At 35.3% G+C, this 19,403-nt stretch overlaps 1 long non-coding RNA gene and 1 pseudogene across 1 annotated transcript; both read right to left on the bottom strand.

Annotated features, from left to right (window-relative positions):
- Positions 1–2,325: 2,325 nt before the first annotated feature.
- Positions 2,326–4,786, bottom strand: LOC109003107 (annotated as a pseudogene).
- An 8,931-nt stretch (positions 4,787–13,717) lies between these two features.
- LOC109015542 lies at positions 13,718–17,552 on the bottom strand. Its single transcript, XR_004802638.1, has 5 exons — positions 17,376–17,552; positions 16,946–17,177; positions 15,315–15,420; positions 14,673–14,772; positions 13,718–13,830 (listed from the first exon to the last, which is right to left on the bottom strand). It is a non-coding gene; the product is annotated as an uncharacterized LOC109015542 (long non-coding RNA).
- Positions 17,553–19,403: the final 1,851 nt, after the last annotated feature.

The following is a 19,403-nucleotide window of genomic DNA, read 5'->3' as shown; positions in this document are numbered from 1 at the left end:
GTTTTGATGGTTTTTAGGCATAAAGGGGACTATCCCCGTAATTAGAGACGTCGGTGTAAAGGACGCTAATGCTCTAAAAGTGATAATTGCATGGAGATAGTGGATATACTTTCATCAAAAAGGATAATTGAATGATGAGGTGTTCATAAATCATTAATCAAATTGTATTTTTGTGCTATCACTGTACTTGAGAAAAAATATAATCCTGCCTTATATGAAGGGCTGAGACACTTTTATTTCAATTGCTCAAGCATTTAGGGTGTCAAGATCGCAGTACAGTTAAAGTATTTCTTTTCTGCATTTTTTTTGTTTGAGGTTCTAGACTCACCACTCGCTTTAGTATCAGTGAGGTCCTGACCTTAGTTTGTGAATTAATGATCAACTTCCAGGGCCATGAAGCATTGCCCGTGCTTAATGGTTGTATGTTTGAAATTATATATGGCTGTTTGTGGGGGCAAATGTTCATTTTTCCAATGCATTGGCCGGATGGTCTCATTTGTTCTTAGAATTCTATCATATCTAACCATTTATAAGTTTGTGAGATATTATAACTTAATGGTTATAACATCTAACCATTAAGTTGGATTAGATGTGTCAAGAGGTTCACTCTACATAAATCAATGGCACCTAGAAGTCATAATTTCTGCTATAGAAGATCTTTTTCAAAGCATGAGATAAAAAATATGCTTAATGATTGACTCCTTTTGAGGAAGCAGATCCAAGTGTTTTTTTTTATATACCAGTAAATTGGGGGCAAACTTAAAAAATCATAGCTAATTAATTAAAGGGATTGTAGACTAACAAGGATGTGGCAACCATCAATGTATGTCCACATTTATTGCGTAATGAGTGTTTTTTAATGAGAACTCTCAAAATTACTACCATTTGTGTTATTTGAGTCAATGTCAATTAACCTGTTGGGATGGTGCTTAGGTGCGAATTCTGATGGAGGTTTCTTTTTTGGTTTTTGTGGCCTTCTTCTCTCTTTCTCTGTCTATGGCTAGGTGAGGGGAGAGGTAGGGTGGGCTGATTTTGTTTTACAGTTGGTTGTCCAATACATTATGTTGTAAGCCATTTAGTGGCATCTCAAATTGCATGAAAAATTAATGGTTGGACTGCGTTATTTTCAAACTATATAAGTTTGAGGAGATATTTTTCTAAGTAACACATGAGAGAGAGAGAGAGAGAGAGAGAGAGAGAGAGAGAGAGAGAGAGAGAGAGAGAGAGAGCTTAACTGCTGCCTTGTGGTACTCCTTGTTTAGTTTATCTACTTTGTTATCCAAAAAGTAGGTGTCAGCCATAGAGAATGGCAAAATCTACAACCTGTATTCATAGTGGAATTTGTTTTTCTGTGTGGATGGCCAATTGACAATCCAACCTTGTACTTTTGTTAGATATGGTGCTGGTTGTATATGGGTCTCTTGTCGGTATTTCTTGATTGATTTGGCATTGTTGTATTAGAAACTTGTACAAATTCCATACAAAAAAAATTCTCAACATATGAGGGACTAAACAAACAAAATGAGAGAATACAGATCTGAACACCATCACTCTCTAGATCTTACGTGTATAGCCATATCAGGATAGTGTGACGGAAGTGGGATGAGAGTATGATATATGGTAAAATTCGAGGAAACAACTGGAAAAGATAAGTCATCCTTAACAGTTTATTCAGATGTAACTAATTTTCTGTCATTAATAAATTTCTTCCATTTCCATATAAAATAGGAAACTTCTGCGCACCCAAGACCCAATCAGCACAATAGAACACCTTTTGAACTTCCTACAAATAATTTGTACCAAAGTTTTGAATATCATTCCAATAACCATTTCGATTAAGGCACTGGAATAAAATATTTTGATACTAGTACCGTTTTAGGATAATCTATATATGGATAAATTAATTATATATGTATAAATTATATTTTAAAATAACATCAACGTAAGTTTTAAAAAGTTAAAATACATATAAGAATCTTCAGATGTGAGAATTGAAGTAAAATTATGAAAAAGTCAGAATTTTTACATTAATTACAAAATTACCATAGCCATGTCGGTACACCGAAACGCATCGAAATTGCCAATACACCAAAAACCAGTCGGTATTAACTGAAACGCACCGAAATGACTAGTATTTGACTTGATACAAAAAACCTACCTGCCTTGTGCCAGTTACTGTTCCGGCATAATAAATTCCTATTGTACCAACCAGTACAGTACGATACGATATTTAAAATATTGATTCATACAACCTTTTTAGCAGTGTTTGAAAGCACGCTCACATATCAACCATTAACAATGTTAGATTAACGTTTACAAGGTTCACTAGAACGCATCAGGATGGAAAGGATCCGGGATGGAGTTGCTTTCCTGAGCCTGCTTCAGGTGCATAGTCAATGCATAGTTGTTTACCTGGTAGTGCATCATGAAATCAAACAATAATCATCATACCCAAGCAATTTCAAGAGTAAAAGTCAAAATATAGCTTAATCAGCTTAATCATGCAACGATTGTAAAGATCAAAGGATACATCAAAATAATAAATGCAGTAAGACCGCACCATTTATAGTCATTTTCCTGCCAAACAATACATTCCATAGAAAAATTCGAGAATGAAGTGGATAATGAGCAAAAATCCAGTCCAATCATGAGATCATATAAAGACTTAAGTAATAATTAGATTTGTAAGCTAAACCTCTAGTGTTCTCAATTGCTCTTGGTGCTGGGACACCAGTTGCTTCAGATGTTGTAAGTCTTGGTTCCTATCTTCACACTCCTTCTGACAATCATGTTAAATAGACACTACTCACTTGAGAATTGTATTTTCCTAAATAAGTGCTTCTACTTGTTCTTTCATCATCTTATTTTCCTACAAAAGGAACAACCATAAGTACAAACAATCCAATAAAGAAACCATCATGAAATATGAGTCTTCACTTTCTATCCCCCCTCATCCCCCAAAACAACCAACTGCCCTAGCACCCCTTGCACTTACACTTCCCTCTGTCTTTCTCTTGCCCACAAAAGAAGAAAAAATAGATAGACCAAGGACAAAAATTACAATACATTCTGCATTATAGTACTAAAAACTATAACCACAATAATATTAACAGGGATGATGATTAATAAACAACGTGTTGAAGGCTTTGGGCTACCTCTGCACTTGCACATGCATGAATGGATCTCTCTAAAATCTCAAAAAAAATTGAAGTACGAGCTCTAGCATCATCTACATTAGAGGCACTCATCAAATCTCTAACAAATAGCTCCACCCAGTCAGTGGCATCCATGATAGGGTTATGCAGAGTTGATAGCTTCTCATCAGCGACAACATGTCCATCAGTTGTCACTTCACCTAAAACAAAACATTACACTTGAGCCCATTAAGAATTAGCACTGTCTACTAGTCACAAGCCTCAGATTTGGGAAACCAAAGGAGACTAGCAAATGGATGATGACCAAAGGTGGCTTGCAAGTGACACTTTCTTTCTTTGGTGGTGGTTAGTTTCTGCTAGTAAATCGCTTTAAGTTTATATTCTCCTCACACCTGAAACAATATATCTCCTTGTCTGAAGATCTGGTACTTCATATAAGCATAATTCGCTTAAACATCGGGTACTTCAAGACCCAAGGCATATGGTACATCACAATTATATCATTTAGTGTGAAAAGAAGTTGAACACAATTCAATGCCTAATGTTCAGCTGTAGTATACCTAAACTTCGATTGAAGCAAATGTCTCATCTATATAATGAGGGAGACAATGTCTTTACACAGACCTGCTAACAGGTATCCCCATTCATTAGTGTATCCAAAGTAATTCGGAAACATCCATAGAAGTCAGTTTCAACCAATCAATTCAAAACATTTGCCTACGCATACCTTGTGATTGAACATTGGCTTCCAGTGTTACATCACACTTGGCTGCAATAGAGCCCAAGTTATTATCAGTAGATCCTAAACGAAGCTCGTTCAAACTTCTGATAGTTGAATCCAAATCATTGTGGCATTCTTCAAGTGCTCTCTCAAGAAGCTACAAGAATGATAGCTCCCCCAAATGGTTAGAAACTACTCATATTACCACAAGAAGATGTGATCCACCCTCTTCAATTTCAAAGCTTTGGCTTAAAAAGATTACACATATATTCAATTATCCCAATACTACTTATGCCATTCGTGACTCATTACTCAAAACAATCGAGGAGCCACTATATAGCTTGTTATTTCCTCTTACTTTATCCTCTCTAGATGAGACTTTTCATAAAAACCAAAAAAAAAAAAAAAAGAATGAATCCTTGTTTAGGAAACAAAATCTTGAAAAAAAAAATCAAATATCGACCTAAGATCTGTAATAATCATTTTAGATTAGACAAAAATTTACTTCAAATTTAATAACCAAAAGGAATAAAAAGAAAAAACCAACCTTCTAATCCATGTGAGGAAAAGCAGCCCTAAGGTGTTCAATAAAGTGGGGCGGTGAGTGATTGAAGGAAGGGGAAGGAAAGGAAGAGTGGTTGGACCTGGACGGTGAGAAGCGTAAGAGAGAGGACGAGGAGAAGCAGATTCTCTTGGAGACGGGTGGATTGGCTGGTAGATTTAGACTATCTTCGAAAATGGAGGATCTTTTCCCTCACACTATGGCAAACATGTTCGAGGCTCGTCCACTCTAAGTATCTCTCCCCACAACTGCCCTCCTCCACCGTTACTCTCTCTTCTCTTCCTCCCACTTGATCGATCCCTCCTCATTCATGGCTAGCTGTGACCATACCATCGTTGAAGGAGCCATGATTGAGTGATGAATAGGTTTTGTTAAAGACTAGCGGGATGAGACGTGCAAGCGGAGCTTTTGATGCCATAGATGTTGTGCCCAATATAGACCCTCCGGGAGATCTATGTTTCAATGCAGGCCGGATCAAGCAAGCTAGGCCCAACCCAAACAAAGAACAAGTTATTTGGGCCAGATGAAAGTTTAAATAAAAGAGCCAAAATCATGTTAATTAAGTAAGAGTAATGCAAGATATAAACTCCAAATAGACAAATTCTATGCAGGTCCTTCGTAAAAAAGTAGTGGGTCTCGCTAAAAAAATATTTAGAGCTTGTTGAAATCATTTTTCTTAAGCAAATGAAGAAAAGTAATTGTTAGAGGAAAGAAGAGTATAGATAGGGGCGGCCTATTTACAAAGCCCATGCGGTTTTCTGTCGTCTAAGTTTTTTTCCAATATTTAATTTATAGGTGCTATTATAATCACGTCTAGATATATATATATATATATATAAAAAAAAAAAAAGGAAGTTATTTTTGCATGATATTTGCTCATCAATGTCATCATTTTTCTTGTAAACAAACAGAGAAAACAAGGGAAAATTCTGGAAACCGAGAGAAAGTTGAAGAAATGGAGAAATGTTCTCCTTGATGTATTCTAGAGTATTCTGTTGTTTCTATTTTACATTGTATTTATACTAACATAATTATCTAATAAAATACAAGTGATGTGTAAGCTGTACAAAATACTCTTAGACTATATACACTTCCAGATTACATGTAAGCCACTCGCCCATATTTCTAACACTTCCCCTCAAGATGGAGAGTGTACATTATGCACTCCCATCTTGGAAATGAGATATGTAAATTGATCAACTCCAAGAACTTTAGTTAAGATATTTGCTACTTGATGCTTGGATGAGACATGCAACATTCTAAGGATGCCCAACTGATTTTTTCTCTCATCAAATGACAATAAATTTCTATATGTTTTGTTCTCTCATGGAATACCAGATTGGCTGCTATATATAGGGCAGCTTGGCTATCACAAAATAACAAGGCTGGTTGCTTATGATTAACACCAAAATCTTTCAACAAGGATATCAACCAAACAAGTTCACAACTTGTAAATGCAAGTGCTCTATATTCTACCTCTGTCGATGACCTTGATATAGCAGTTTGCTTCTTTGACTTCCATGAAATCAAGGAATCACTGAAAAAATAAAATATTCAGTAACTAAACTTCATGTGTCAGGGCAAGATGCCCAATATGAATCACTATATGCTTTTAAATGCAATGATGAAGAAGTAGGAAAGAAATCCCTTGTCCTGGTGTTCCTTTGATGTACTTCAACACTTGGTAAGCTGCATCCATATGGCTTTGTGTGGTTTATCCATAAACTAACTTAAGACTTGGATTGAGTAAGATAAATCTAGTCTAGTCATGGTAAGGCACAACAACATTCTTATCAATCTTAGGGTTGAGCTCCGACTCCGACGGAGTCGAAGTTGTCGTTTTTGACCTCCGACTCCGACAAGAGTCGGAGCCAAATTGTCCCTCCGACTCCGATCGGAGGTCGGAGCTCCGACTTCCGATTGGAACTCTGACTTCCGAGCGGAACTCCGAACGGAAGTAGGAACTCCAACCTCCGAATGGAAGCTCCGATCTCCGTTCGAAGTTGGATCGTTTATTTCTCTACATTTCTAACAGATCAAAATGCATTTGGAACGCAAAATTATATGGTGGGGAATATATAATATATTACTTGTTAATGTCAAAGGTAGTACTTCGAGCTAATTAAAGAGTACTTATCCCACGTCTTTGATCGGGATATAACTACATAAATATGATCACCAAAGCCCAAGTCCAAATCTGTAAAAAATAAAATACTTAAAAGATAAAAAAAAAAAAAACCTTAAATACAATAGTTTAAAAAGTAAATAACATGTATGATGTAGCCATAAGTTATAACAGTCTCATTTATAACGTAATAACAACATTGACTTAGCCTTGAAATATAACTACATAAAAATTAAACATGGATTACACTCAAATGCTTTTTGTTCCATTGGTCATGTCTGAAATAAAGATAAAAAGTTGCAATCAATAAATGAAAAAAAAAATTGATAATAAGAAATTGAACACGGTAAAAGTATAATTTGATTCTTACCAAGACTCTCAAGGGGCGTCCGTTCTAGACTATCGTACAGAGAGGTTCGCTCGACTCAGCGCTCGAGCAGAACCCATACAGAGAGGTTCGATCGAAGTTCACTCGACGTGGTGCTCGAGCAGAACTCTTTCAGAGAGGTTCGCTCGACTCAGCGCTCGAGCAGAACCCATACAGAGAGGTTCGATCGAAGTTCACTCGACGTGGTGCTCGAGCAGAACTCTTACAGAGAGGTTCGCTCAATTTGCGCTCGACAACTCGCTCGAGCCAATGTTCAAAACAACGTGCGCTTGACTTGCGCTCGACACCTCACTCGAGCCAACAGAGCAAAAATCGTAGGTGTTCTGTTCTTGATTCTCTTGCACATTTTATCAAACACATTGCATGCATACAACACAACTTACAAACACAACATACAATTCATTAAACACATTTCCTTACTACAAATTTACAAAACCAATTCACAAGAATCACTTGTTGTAAGTTATTTCTAGCCACTATAACATCATCAACATACACCAATAGTGCTAAGAATGTACTACCAATTTGTCTAATGAACAGGGAATAGTCATTCTTAGACTGAGTAAAACCAAATTCAAGAAGAAAATTGGACAGCTTATTAAACCATTGCCTTGAAACTTGCTTCAAACCATAAAGTGAATTTTGCAACTTGCAAACACGTGTCTCCCCTTTCCTACCATTACCAAGAGATAGCACCATGTAAACCTCCTAAAAAAGATTTCCATGCAAGAAGGCATTATTTACATCAAATGTAACGCCCCATACCCGGGTGGGTTGGAGAATTACTACATGTCACTTACAAGCATGTCTCCCAACACATCTAAAAAAGACTTCAAAGACTTCATTAGCAAAATCAATCTCAAATCTTCTATATAAACACATTACAAACTCCACATAGTCTTTACTGCAATAATAATAAATCAAGGGATCCACAATCTTTCGGTAGTGATAACATACCAAACTGATAAAACCAAAAGTCCTACTAAACCAAAACATAATTAAATCTTAACGTAATAAACTGATACATCTTAAGTCTCAATAAATCTAAATATAAAAAAGGACTTCAAACTCTTCCTCTAACAATGGTACCCTTAGGTACTCGACCCTCTATCCATTTCTAGTCAAGCTCCAATTTCTATTCCTGACTCCCAGCTGGGTTATCAATATCATCTGAAAAATTAATGAAGATAAAGGGTGAGTTATCAACAACTCAGTAAACAAAAAAACTATTGCAGGTTAATACTTTGGGTCTCGGTTTTGTATCCTTTGGTTTTTTTTTTTTTTGTACCGTTGTTAAATTAAGTTGAATTTTTTAGGTCTGGTTTTGGGCTTAGTTCTATATTTGTAACCCCAGACCTCTGGATGTAACCACTGTATTTCTCTGCCAAAAGTGAGGGTATTAATAAAATTGGGACGGGGTCACTATTGAACATGTGACCTTCGGCTCTTTAATAAAAAAATAAAAAATTAGAAAAACTATACTAGTGTGCAAATATGAGCTCTTTTTTAGGAAGTTTGGTATGCAGAAGCAACACATTTTATTTTCATATGCATATCTCAATACGTATTATCAGAAAAATAAGAGCGACATTTCAATCTTTTCATTTTCATAAACCATTTTCATATTCAAGAACACTTTGGCATAACATAACTGAATATCTTCATCTTATCATATCATAGTGTATCATATCATATATCATGTTTAACCCCCGTGGTAGGGTTGTGCTATCCCCGATGGCCAAACCAGACAGTATCATATTGTAAAACTTACCCTCTTTCAATCTCGGAGCCCCGAGTGTGCATACAGGAAAGAACACATAGAAGACCACTTTGTTTCCAAAGTGGGTGCACTCATATCATATCATGTTGATACCAACCATATCACGTGAACCAGTATCATCATATCAGAACCATATTCAGAATCAGAATAAAAACAGATAAGTATGCCAAAGGTTTTTTCATATTCATATCATATCAAACCATGTGTTGAACATATTCATATAATTTCCATTTGATCATAAACAAACCCAAATCATTTTATATCATACATACAAAAATTCACAGATATCATATTCGCTCTTTTGCACATTTTAGAAACATGTTAAATATTGTTCATGTCTACACAATTCATATCAAAAGTATTTCTTTTCTCTTTCATGCGTATCTCATGAGTGAATGCAAAATATATACTGAGATTGTTTTTCAACTTTTCTTTTTAAAAATAACATGCACATTTTTACAAATCAATCTCAATTCATTTCTTTTTATGCAAATCTAGTATAGGAACCCCGCTTACCTGACTCTTGTAGTGTAATCTCTATGTTTTGGGCTTGTAATAAAGTCGTGTCACAATAACCTATAACAGAGAATATTTACTCACACGTTAATACCTACACTCGTAATTAACTTAGTTAAGAACATTCCATCTTCGCAAGAGTAAGATAGAGTAAGATTAAACTATTAAACAGTCCACAAAACAAACAACTCCTGCAAATAGCAATACCCAAAAAGTCCTAATGTGTAACAGTCACTTGACCCATTCACAGACTCCATTATCGCACCAATCATAACCAATCCCCAACCTACCACAACAATTCCCAACCACTCAACACAACCAACCGAGTTTCATATACTCCAGCAATTCATCCATGAATATCATAACAGTGCAAATATCACATCAATTTCCAAAGCTAGTGTTCGTGATTACCTTGTAGCACTCCGAAATGAGATTGTGCTACTCCACTTTCCACTGAACCCGTTAGCAATACACACTGAGGTGATAAATTCTAGATTTTTAGAAGAAAATATGGGGATGAGTGAGAAACTCAAAAACAAACGAGAATCGAGAATTTAAAACAGAAGTTTAAAGAGGGTTTTACCTAAAATCAAAAGTGAGGGGAAACTAAAAATTTATGGGAGCCTACCAGTGTGAGCAATGACAACCCGCAAGGCTCTTGAGGATGAAGGTGCACGACACAGTGATTTGTGAAAATAAAACCTTGTGAGTGAAAAACAGAGAGTGGTTACGCGAGGGTGAGATACATCAGATCCAACCAAGAAAAACAAAGTGCAGAAAAAAAAAAATGGTTTACCTGTACCAAACTGAATATTTTCCAAAACACACTGCAGTACCACAATTACACTAACAATTGCAAGAGAGTAGAAGAGAGGATGTGAGAGGAAGCGGCTATCTAGAGAGGTCTGGTTGAGAGGAAAAGAAAAAGAAAAGAACAGAAGGAAAAAAAAATATGCAAGGAACCGTCAAATACGTGGTGGGGGGGGGGGAGTGAGTTTGCAGAGAGAAAGGAGGAAATAAGAAAAGAAGTCAAGGAAAAGAAAAATTTTACCTGAACGACGTCGTCCCATCCTAAGGTTAAACTCCAATATTTGATCTGGGCCACGGGCTTTACATCAAGTTGATGTAAATGCTAATGATGAATAGATGCAAGAGCAAGAAGGCGACGAATGGTAGTGAGTTTATGTAAAAGAAGCTGTTTTGAAGCTGGTACATATCCTAAATGATAGTGCCAAACATCAAAAGAGGAATCTTTAGCATTATGTAAAAGAAGCTGTTTTGAAGCTGGTACATATCCTAAACGATAGTGCCTAACATCAAAAGAGGAATCTTTAGCAGAGGAAGAATATGAAACAAGGGAAGGTGAGGCAGTACATTGTGACTTGGACGAGGCCATGTAATATAAGTCATTCTCTAGTTTACCCCATCCAATTGTCCACCAAGCATGTAAGACCTAAACAAAACTGTATTGAGGAAAGAAAAGGACACAACAATTGAGTGAGGAAATAAGTTTGCTAGTAGAAATGAGATTGAAAGTAAATGATGGGATACAAAGAACATCAGTAAGGATTAAGGAATCAGTTAAGGCTATAGTGCCAATGTGAATGACAATGACCTTCAGGCCATTAGGAAGGTTAATATATGTATGTGACACTGGAGTGAAGGAAGTAAAATGTGAGGTAGAATTTACCATATGGTTAGTTGCCCCGGTATCTAAAATCCAAGGAACATGTTGTGAATTTGGAGTAGACAATGGAATGCGTAAAGTCACCTGTCATGTTGGCAGCAGAATGAGAAGTGCTGCTTTCGAGTTTGTCTTTAGAAGACTGGGAATTAAGTAAGAAAATCAATTGCTAGTATTGCTCTTGTGTAATTGGAATCAGAGGAACTTCACTGATTTCCTCCTGTGAGGAAATTGCAGAGGCTTGATTAACATATGCAAAGTCTGACTTTGGCTTTGTGAATTTGAAATTTGGTGGAAATCCATGAAGACGATAGCATTTGTCTTTGGTATGGCCAATCTTTTTGCAATAACTACAGATTGGTTTTTCTCTGGTTTTACCATATTGTTTAACATCAGTGGAACGACTGACTAAAGCAACAACATCAGGTATGAAAACAGAAGTGGTAATGCCTCGTTGATGTTCTTCTTGAAGGATCAAAGAAAAAACCTTATTAATGGGGGGTTAGAGGATCCATCAACAAGATTTGACAACGAATATGTGAATATGACTCATTCAAGCCCATTAAAAACTTCATCACATATTCTTGCTGCTAATAATCAATTGATGCTCTTAGGACACCACAAGAACAACTTGGTAAAGGTTGGTAATTAGTCTATTCATTCCATAAACCTTTGAGGTGAGTAAAATAATTGCTTATTGACATTTGATCTTGAGCTGACGAAGCTATGGCTTTCTGTAATTGAAAAATTCAGGGTCCATTCCCTTGAGAAAAACGTCCCTTGAGATCACTCCAAACTTCTTGGGCAATATCAAGAAAAATGATGCTCGTAGCTATTTCTTTGGAGACCAAATTAAGCAATCAAGAGAGAACGAGGTTATTACAACGAATCCATAAAGAATACAATGGATCCGATGAATTAGTAGGCATTGCAAGACTTCCTTCAATAAATCCAATTTTATTTTTCGTACTAAGTGCCATCAACATGGAACGGCTCCAAGTGTTATAGTTTTCTCCACATAAAAGTTGAGAAACAAGAATCGTACCATGATTGTCGCCATGATGCAAGAAATAGGATCTAGCTAGTAGGATCCTCGGATGGATTGAACAGAGAAGAGGATGTTGAAGATGCCATCAAACAGAGACGTAGCAGATAGAAAAAATATATATAAAAATTCTCTGATACCATGTAAAGAAACAGATCAAAAAAAAAGGAAAAATTTTGGAAACCGAGAGAAAGTTGAAGAAAATGGAGAAATGTTCTCCTTGATGTATTCTAGAGTAATACTTGTTTCTATTTTACATTGTATTTATACTATCATAATTATCTAATAAAATACAAGTGATGTGTCGGCTGTACAAAATACTCTCAAACTATATGCACTTCCAGGTTACACTTAAGCCACTCGCGCATATAATTTCTAACATTTATGTTTGTCAACAAATTTTTGTTTTTCACTTTATTTTGATGTTGTACGTTTCTCTATTTGGAATTTTGATCTATTAGATTTTTTAAGTTGGTATATAATAATTGTAATTAACAAAAAAAGTACCTATTCAACCAGCAGCTTGATCTACAGTTTAGCGATTGGATCCATTTCACTAAATTTTCATTGAGTAATTATAATAATTGGATTAACAAGTTAATTAATTTAGCATTGTTGAGCAAATCCCAATAATTAATTTAAGGTGGTGTTCCAAAACTAGATTGGAAATTAATTAAGGTAATCATGTCATCAACCAGATGGAGGGAAATTATGAAGCGAGTAAAAGATTAATACGAGTTAATGCGCATGAGCTAGCTAGCTAGGTATAACAAGACCCAAATGCACAAGGCTTACTTGAGTATTTTGTAAAAAGTAAGTTTTTCACACTTTTTCATAATGTGATTGATTTACTTTTGTATAACGGACATGCATGAGAGTACTTTAGGTGCATTTGAAACTTATATATATATATATATATATATATATATATATATCATAACTCAAATATTAGTCATATTGAATATTGTAATATTGACAATATTAATCAGGCTGCGGGCTGTATATATCAAAACCCCTGCATTTTGATACCATGCATGATTAAAGTTTGCATGCAGTACTACTTTTACGGTTTTACCAACTTAAAAGAGATCGAAGATAGAAAAGTGGAGATAGAACGTCGTACATGCATGATCGATCAACGCCATGATCAGGCTTGAGGACCTAACTCAGCGACACAAAAAGCTTAAATAACTATACGTACGTTTAGGCTAGCTAGGTACTGCATGCGATCTTGAAAGAGATCAGCTCTCGATCGACTATCTAGAGATCTCATGCATATATATATATATATATATATATATATATATATATATATCGTACGTCTACAAATTCTCGTACTATATTTAATTTAGGAAGAATTGTCCTTTTGATCAGTTGTGATGGGCTTTGAGAAAAAGTATATAATTAGCAGTAATTGGGTAAGAAACTGAGGATCGGAATTGAAAATTCTACCTTATATATATAGTTAATCATGATCATCAGTACTAGTTAATTGGTGGATGCTAGAGCCATTTTTTGAGGCGGCCTATATATACATACAAATACATATAAATATATATATATATATATATATATAATAAAGCTCTTCCCAACAAAAATGTAACTTCCAGCTAGCATCTTCAAGAATAAAGCTTTCAATTACAGCTTGGTACGTACGTAGGCACATGTGTACGTACTGCAGCTTGGCCCGGCCCTAGCTAGCGGCCTTGATGATCTTCCATATATATATATATATATATATATATGTATGATTAAGTGAATGATCAGCGAGATCGATCCATGCATCCTAGCTAGCTACATGATCTACCTGCAGTCTTCTTGGCCATTAATTGAAAGATGCCGAACAAAATAAAGCTGTTCGTTTTGAGAAAGAAAAAAAGTTATTAGCGAATAGTACTATATAATACATATATATGCAGTAAGCTAGCATGCATTTCCGATCATGTGAACAATTAAGATCGAGAAGGTGATCATCATCAAGACCTAATTAAGCATGCAGCAATTAATTAATAACCATGCATATTACACATATGATCACGATGATCCTCATCATGTATATGATCATCAACCTACCGAACTACTCAAAAACATATATAAGAAATGCATGTACATGCAGTACTTATGTCTATATATTTCAGTTTGGATTAATGGAAGATATAATATTAATATGGGCAATGCTAGGGATCCCGCTGGGGATCCTGTTCATTTTCCCTATTGCCTTTGTTTTTTGTTTTTTTTTTTACTTAAAGATTAAGAAAATGTTGTTTCATAATATTGTGAATTTTTTTCTTTTTTTTTTAAATATTTAAAAGTCTTACAAAAATTATGTGAAAAAAAAAAACAAAAAATATTTAAAACTTTTTTTTCCACATCATTTTTTTAACACTCTTAAATATTTTTTAAAAAAAGAAAAAAATTCACAATATTACTAAATAAAATTTTCTTAATCACTAAATAAATAAATAATAATAATTAAAAAAAAAAAAGGCAATCTGGAAAATGAACGGGATCCCCTAGCGGGATCCCTATCATTTTCCTATTAATATTAGCAATATCAGATCTAGTATGATCAGGAAAAGAAAAACATCATTAAACTATAGTACTTATATATTCTTTTAACTCCCAACATGAGGAAAGTGAAATATATATATGTATATATATATATATATATATATATATATATATATTATTAGCACCTGATCCTCATCTTTGATTCCATACAGTCGGATATATGCTTTATCATCAACTAGTTTCCGACCTTTGTAGCATAAGCAAAAATGGCTCCATACAAGACACCTGCACACCAAATTAATATATTTTCAGTCCTAGATCATCAATTTTAAATACTTAAAATTGAACAAAATTTACCATGTTGTTGCAGAAACATTCTGGTAAGCTGCAGGAAGTAATTAGAACTTCACTAAAAAAATCATGTATTTAATTGGTTTGATTAGCAAAAATGAACTGATCACCCTCTGCTAAGCTGCCAGTACTTTTTCGTATTAATTAAACTCAACAGAACCATCCATCAGAGGATCAGAGTTTCGGATCTATAGTCTTAAATCAATAATAATATTAAAAAATAATATTTTATTCAATTTTTATTTAAAACTATCTCATTTCATTTTACTATCCTTAAATTGTTTTAATTTATCGATCACGATGAGTGACCAAATTTTCAAGAAACTTCAACAAATTTATGGAAGTTGTGACATTTTACACGATTGCGAAATTATCATCAGGCCAACATGTTCAATTACTTTATTTTTCCCGTTGTGTGTGTGCGCTCCAAGAAATAATTTCATGGATAATAATTCAAAAAATCGCAGTGTACAAACCAAGAAATCGTAGCGTCTTCTCTATCCTGATCTGGCGAATGACCGAAAACACCTTCAACCTCCTCTTTCAGCTCCGCTATTGTTGCCGTCCTTGCAACAAACAACTCTGCTTGAAATTAAAATTTTCCATGTTAATTGAAATGTCATCCAAATTCACAATACGTATTTCGTACACAATTATATACAAAACGCAGCGCATGCATGCACTTATTTCATAATACATGAAATGACGTACGTGCCTACCTATATGCTTTTGCATGCACATATATATATATATATATATATATATATATATATAATTCATGTGTATTAATTCGACGAGGATCATAAGAAAACATTAATTCACCAAAGCAGGAGCCATCCAATTTGTGAACAGAGAGCTTGAGAGGCTGTTGAGGCAGGCTGCGGTATGCGAAACTCTTCCAAACGCTCAGTGAAGAGACCGAGGGCCACATTCCGGCCTATGCCTCCGGCAAGTCCGACCCCATGCTCGGATCGAGTATTGCGGCTGAAAGCCTAACCTTAACTTTTACCTCAATGTGACGTTCCTAAATGACTCTATTCCATGACTAATATTTTCTTAATTTCATTAATTAAGATCATTGCATAGACAAGAGTTTTTTTCCCTCTCTCTCTCTCTCTCTCTGAGAACCCTCGAGAGAGGGCCTTGATGAATTTGAGGACAACAGAAAGATCAACAAATAACAAAACCAAACTCTTCTGCTGCTATTAATGGTTAATTAGGGTTAGGGCTTTGATCATCCCTACTCTAATTTCTCTATAACCACTATAAGGAAATAAGAAAAGTTAAAAGAGTAGGAGAGACTGTTTTTTTTTTTTTTTTTTTTCTTTCTTCGTTGGATGGCTAGTCTTTGAAGACGGAGACTGTTATATAAATATACCTATACATATATATACATATTATTTATATATATATATATATATATATGTGTGTGTGTGTTTTTGTATATGTCCGGCCAACAGTAGGCAGCTTTATATATATATATATATATTTGTGTGTGTGTGTCAGGCCAACATGATTAACTTCGATTTGGACAAACATTTCACTGAATAGTGCTTCTCGCGCGATCGGGTCATGGACAGAGCACATTTTCTCGCAGCCGTTTCACACACACACGACACACAAAAAGTAAAAAAGGTATGTGGTACGTGACACGGCCGGCCAGACTCCTACGTACGGCAGACAGCACCACCACATATCACGTACGTACGTACGTATAATCATGTGTACTCCGGGGTGTGCACATCCAATAAATAATCCAGGACCCTTTTTTTATTTTTTGACGCCACCCTGTCTGGTAAAGGCTATTAAAAAGCAATTGCTTATATTAATTGTGGCATTTATATATATATATATATATATATTATTATAATCTATATATATATATACCCGACCAAAAGTGTCCGTCAAAACACATGATGCATAAATTTAATGATCACCCATGCATGCAGCTAGCTATTCAATGATTTGATTGCTCCGAAGATACTCTCAACATCAACATGAATTACATGAAGTCCATTGCTCCACAGCTGAAGAGCCAAGAGAGCAGATCATGTACAGAGATTTTCTACTTTAGAAAGTTCTGTATGTACATAATATTACAACGTACCTTTTTTCTTTGAAACGGAAGTACTACTGCAGCTTGGAGCGAAAACAGCAATATTAAATGCTAGCTATGTTGAAATCCACCCAAGTGTAAATCCGACCATGCAGCCTCTCACCCACCAAGAGAAGCTGCTGGTCCAAGATAGCTGTTGGAGCCCCTCCAATATTCAAGATTAGCTGCTGCAGCCCTCAATCTTTTAGTCGAAAATTATGGCCATTTGTCTCCTATGTTTCTCCTATAAAAGGAGATCATTTGTAAAGAATCAGAGTGGGGAAATAAAGAGAAGTGGTTTATTTGAGAGATAGAGAGGTTGTTTTGTTGAGTGTTTGTAATTTTGTACAAACACATGGTGGCATGGTTTTGACACAACAAGCTAGCTGATACGAGGAAACACTAAAGGGACGAGATTATTAACTTAGGTCTAGCGAAATACCTTTGCCAATTCTTCAGTAGTTGTACTGCGACCTCAATAAATATGGTTCAAAAACGTTGAATTTTCCTACAGAAATACTAACTGCTAGCTTTAAGTAGCTGAGAGGTTTTACAAAACGCATGGCATATATATTAAGAAAAATGAAAGACTGAATAATATCAGCTTATAAATTAACCAAGTTGTCGAAAGAAACTAAAGGGAGAGAAGAGAAGAAAAGAAAGGGATATAGGAACTCATGATATTGAAAGTGATATTGGCGCGGCTCAATCTGAGATCGTCTTTTACGACTTTCACACGTAAATCCGTCATCGGATTGAACCACACCAACATCGCTTTCTTTGCTTCCTAAGCATCCATCAACATCTAGATCTCTTATAGTAAAAAGAAAAGAAAAAAAAAAAGCATAAAGCAAAAGTTTCTTCCAGCTGATCCATGCATGCAGCATGACTACTGTTATACTGTAAGCCATGTGTGGACTAAAGAGTTCGCAGAGGTCTTGTCGACTTTCGAGCTTTTTGCAGGCCAGGCCTGCTAGCTACCGGCTACCAACCAGAAAGAACAAAAGTACTAGCACAGGAAAATATACCAGATTAATTAATATCGGACCCATTTTCAACCAAAGGACAATGATATGATAATTTTTTACACCGATGGTGTAGGGAAAAAGACGTTGCCTGCAGGTGGATACAGGCCAGACGAAGTCAAGAGGTGGGGATCTAATTTCTATTACTCAATGCTGTAGTGGGATCTCCAAATATTGATCTATGAATATATAGAAAATTCTGATCATCATCCCTCTACCATATACTCTTTACATTTTTTTTCCTTATCAAATATGTGGCGTATAAATTATAAAGAAAATAATTACTTTAATTTAACAAGAATAAAACAGAAAAGAAATTAAAAAATCAGTGCAGCCACGTGTGGTCATGTAGGGATGATATGAATAGAAGGGCTCTTATATATATACACACATATATATATATATATATATATTGTGCAAACAAATCGTGTCATTGCAAATGCATTTGATATAATTATATTTTTTTGGTAGTTATATTCTTTATAAAAAGGAAAATAAGAGGGAAAAAGCATATAAAGTTCGATATCGCTAGTTCAGTAATAAGCCCAACGTGGTCTTAAAATCATAGTCATATATAATTTCATAAGTCGTGCGGGGATGAATTGGTGTAAAACATGCAAGGCTTTGACGCACATGTAGTTTCCACTGCAAAATTGTGCCACAATACAAATCCTGCATCTATCTTTCTATCTTTCTATACATATATATATATATATATATATATGTCATGTGCGCGCGCAAGAGTGTCATGAAAATATAGCATGCATGTACCAAATGGCCGGATAGTCATGAACCGAAAAAATGTTGTCACACACACACACACACACACATATATATATATATATAGAGAGAGAGAGAGAGAGTAACGAGCCAGCTGATTGCTACTCAGCAGTGCTCGTATTTGATTTTGAATGAAGTGTTTTTCAAGCAAGAACTCAAATATTGGTGAGAAGAAAAAGAGAGAAGCTAGCTTAATGAAGAAGATGAACGTACAGATTAGATCGATGTATGATACGCAAAGACGGAAAGCATGATATTACATGCACCTGCATGTTAAACTAAACAAACTATATGATCTAGTAGAACATGAGAGGGAAAATATATATAGCTAAGAACGACCATCGTTTTAGAGAGAGAGATCAGAGAGTTGAGAGTGGAGTGAGGAGCGAAAGGGTGGATAAGCAGAGAATGTATACTGGGAGGTTCTGCCTCGGGATGCAGGGAAGGTGAAGAAGGTGAGTGGAATGATGTCAATGGGGAGCACAACTTACTTTAGGGTTTTTCATGCTTAATTTGTACTCAATAAAATCAAACTCCACCTTATTGCGCATGCACCTGAAATATTCTCCACCAGAAAACCAAAAATACACATGAACTCCTCCTTTTGATAGTACTGCTAGCTTTTTCTATTGTTATTTAATCCCCACCTTTTTGTATCATGCTTG

The sequence above is a fragment of the Juglans regia genome, chromosome 10 (genome assembly GCF_001411555.2).
Source record: "Juglans regia cultivar Chandler chromosome 10, Walnut 2.0, whole genome shotgun sequence".
Classification (NCBI taxonomy): Eukaryota; Viridiplantae; Streptophyta; class Magnoliopsida; order Fagales; family Juglandaceae; genus Juglans; species Juglans regia.
This window is presented reverse-complemented; position numbering and strand designations above follow the sequence as displayed.